Here is a 3999-nt window from a genome sequence, read left to right on the forward strand (position 1 = left end):
CATGTCGAGCTGCACAAACAACATCCAGATGTTGGAGTGGAGCAGAGCTGACCTGAGAGATGAATATGTGTTTTGTACCGGGATGGGGATGTGAAACTTAGACGACCAGCATCCATCTTTTAAGAACCGGGTGGATCTGCAGGACAGACAGATGAAGGATGGAGACGTGTCTTTGATTCTGAACAATGTGACGATTAATGACACTGGAACATACGAGTGTCGTGTCGTTGAGACAGGAACAACTGGTTCGAAGCTCATCAGCATCATCACCTGAGAGTTGTTGATCCTCCAGGTGAGTGAGTAGAGTTGAGTGTGTGTGTGATCAGAGGTGAAGCTGCTTCCTGGTTGTTGATGTTTGTTTCTAAAGATGTTGTTGATGAGACTTTGTAGAAAGCAGCTGGTCTGAGTGATGTGATCAGAGTGCAGTAGATAATGTCTGACAGCAGTTTGAAGAGGAAATGGATTCTGTTCTGTTCTTCACTCATCACCTACCTGACAGCTGACACCTCACACCTGTTTCTCACCTGCAGGGATCTGTTGGACTAATCGTTGGTGTGGTAGTTACTGCTGCTGCCCTCGTTGTTGCTGCTGTTGCTGGATTTGTGATCTACAGAAACCATAAAGGCAAAAGAAGTTCGTCTCAAACCTCTTGTCATTAAACAGTCTCCTGCTGCTGTTCCCACTTCCCAGTGTTGTCAGTGAACAGACACAGATGGAACTTCACAATGAAACTGATTTGTGAAATGTCACCGACAGTTATAGGTTTTTGTTTAACTGTTGACCTAGTGTGTGAGAGCAAAGAAAACAGAATTTTGCTGTTTTATCATTTATTATCCAGTTATTGCTTCATCCAGATCACACAATATAATTCTGACTATGAATCACTTTGAATAATCTCAGCATTATTACAATGTTCTGCTCTTTACACTGGATGTCTTTGCTGCAGTGTTCAAATATTCAACTCGAACAAAAACTCATCTTGTAATGCTCTCTGACTTGATTATACACTTAAGCTTGCTGCAGCTATGAGCATGGAAATGCTTCTTGAACTTGATACACTTGAAGCTTTGCTGTCACGCAGCCTGATGGAGACAATGTGGAAATCGCTTCAGCTTGTTAACAGATTAAAGTGAAATTAATTAACTTGACTGACTCAACCATCACTCTTGGTTTGTGTTCAGCAGCAGAAATGTGAATTTCAGAGATCAGAAGATTAGAATCAACAATAAGAACTTTTATACATTTTAATAATGTAATGTGAAATTGATCTCACCAGTGTTAGCTTTGTTTTGATACCGAGATTGTTTACATTCCTGTTGGGTTTGTCATTTTCAAAGAGCAAGCTCAGACAGCCTCGTTGGGGCTTAACAGGATAAACTTTAATCACTGAACTTTTGGAATAGGGGTTGGGGGGAAATTCCATTAATTACATATGTACCATGTGTGTTTTGGCAGTGCCAGGAGCTCTGCCATCTACAAGTACTGTATTGTACACAGGTATGAATAGACTCACGAGCCACAAAAGATTGAAGATTATTAATTTAAGGAAAATGTGAATCGAATGAGGACTTATGAGCAACTGCTGTAGTCTGCTCCTGTGATGTGTCTCTTTCATTGCTTGTTATTTAGTAAAAAAAATGCTTGCATGTAAAACTCGTAATCACAATAAAAAAGCAGAAATGTGAAACTCATCTTCATCACTGCTGTTTCTGTTTTGGTTTCTTTCTGAAGAAGAAGGTATTTGTGCATTTTTGAACATCAAACATTCATTTCATTGTGACACATCTTTACCCTGCTATAAAAAAGCTGGTATAAAATCAGGCTTCATGTCAGTCATCCACAGAATAAAGTCCTGATGCATTTTTGTTTGTCTGTTTCTTTCAGGTTGAATTTAGCTCATCACCCTGTAACTTTTAATGCTATGTGGGTGCACTCTGCAGCTCTGGCTGTTGCTGAGTGCAGTTTGTGACTGAGTGTGCAACAGAAAAAGAAGTGTTTAATTTTCAGTTAGGATCTAATGCACAGCTTTCTTATGTGTCAGGAAATGGCATCACCCTACGGAGCAGTATTGCTGCCATGCAGAGTGTGCACAAGTCATTGTTAGTCAAATGAAATTTGCACATTATATTTACACTGGTCACTTTAAATCAGGACTAGAGGAAAGTTTGAAACTCAGCAGTACACACTTTTCCTGTGGCGTCCTTAAAAGATGGATGAGCCTGACGTGCCACTTAAAGTTTCCCTCCCAATCCCATACAAAAACACATATTCACTCTCCCAGGTCAGCTCTTCTCCACTTCCAGCTGATAGTCTCGTGTGGATGTATGTTGTTTTTGCGCGCAGAGATTCATGTGCATGTTCGCAAATTTGTGAAAACAATTCGAAAGTCACCACCAATAACCACCTTAACTCAAACACACTGGGAATTCCCAGGGCATATCACCATCGTTCCAACTGTATGTGTATACTTTACCTTCACGAGCACTATCACCGTCTTGGTGACCGATTTTCCATGTCCACTGAAATCGACGCATACCTGAAAGAGAAACTATACAGAGCAGAGAGGTAAAGGTTTCAAACAGCTGTTTACTTCAACGGAAAGCATCAGGATCACTGGACATGGACTGTACAGTTAACACTTGGGTAGCAGCATTTGAGACAATATAATGTGTTTCAATGACAATCCAGGGAATTTTCCTTTAAATTTAACTGTTAAAAAGTGTTTTTTCTGGAAAAAAGGAAAAACAAGATTATTAATAAATCGAGCAAAACATTCATAATTTGATTGATTATTTTTAAAAAAAGAAAATCCACTGACCAGTTCGACAGAAGGCCTGACAAATCAAAGAAGACATATAAAATGACTGATTATTTGAGAATTATTTCTATGATCAGAACAACTAAAGAAGTTTGCAACCAAGAAACACCCTCAAGGATTTAAAACAGAGTTTAATTACCATTATAAACAGAATCTTTTGGTTTTAGACTTAATAATTATAATAATAATAATAATAATAATAATAATAATAATAATAATAATAATAATAATAATAATAATAATAATAATCCTCCTCCTTCCTCGTGAGCATTTTTGACTTTGTTAGACTTTGTGAAGTCGTTTGTCTCAACCATGGAAAAAGTCTGCTTTGACTATAAGGGACTGTGTATAAAAATGTCAGTAACTCCGAAAGTCCTGAATTCCTTATTTAGTTAACTTTGATTTACTCCAGGTTTGTGTGGTTAAATTTTAATTGTACACAAACTCCACCTAAAACTTTTATTACTGATTACAGCCTATAACTTCACGCAGACTGATTAAAGTTGGTACACAGACCACAGCTTACCTTGAGAGGTACAACCCAGCAGGCACGCAGAAAGCAGAATCCAGATGAGTCCAGCCATTCTCTTCCTCCAGGACTTTCCAGATGTTTAGACCGTTGTCAGGGCTCAGAGGTCCGTGGCGTGGAATGGACTCGGGCGCAGAACCAAAGACCGGAAGCTCCAAGTGATTTGCGAAAACAAAAACTGCTGAGACTGGAGTGGGGCTGGTGGAAACTGGCAGACCAGGGCACTGAAACATAGGAGAGGAAAATCAGAACAGTCCAAGGAGTTGTGAGTGTTTCCCCATTTGACAAGCTGGGATGGCTTACGTGTTTGCAGGCGGGGATTAGCTGGAGGTGGAGGCGAGGCGAGGTCCAGGCGAGTGCTGAGTCCAATATAGGTGTGCAGGGAGGCAGGCAGGTGAGAATGGCAGTTTGTTTGAAAAAGATTAAGCAGCAGCTGAATCCAGAAGCAAGGCTATGGCAGGGTTTGGAATGACGAGTCCAGGTACGGAGTCCAGACTAAGTAATAATAAAACTGATAAATACACAGGAACATGAGGCTGTGAACTAACTGAGGACTCATTGTGTGCGCTGCCAGAATAATTGCCTGCAGCTGAGGAGCTGATGCTGTGGAAAGTTACTCAGGCTCGCCCACACAATGACAAACGTTGACTCT

The 3999-nt window shown here is 40.2% G+C and overlaps 1 long non-coding RNA gene across 1 annotated transcript; it reads right to left on the minus strand.

Annotated features, from left to right (window-relative positions):
* Positions 1–2535: 2535 nt before the first annotated feature.
* Positions 2536–3951, minus strand: LOC102304785. Its single transcript, XR_318158.2, has 3 exons — positions 3651–3951; positions 3345–3571; positions 2536–2548 (listed from the first exon to the last, which is right to left on the minus strand). It is a non-coding gene; the product is annotated as an uncharacterized LOC102304785 (long non-coding RNA).
* Positions 3952–3999: the final 48 nt, after the last annotated feature.

This window comes from Haplochromis burtoni, unplaced genomic scaffold (genome assembly GCF_018398535.1).
Source record: "Haplochromis burtoni strain Fernald_Lab_line unplaced genomic scaffold, NCSU_Asbu1 Contig_2281, whole genome shotgun sequence".
Classification (NCBI taxonomy): Eukaryota; Metazoa; Chordata; class Actinopteri; order Cichliformes; family Cichlidae; genus Haplochromis; species Haplochromis burtoni.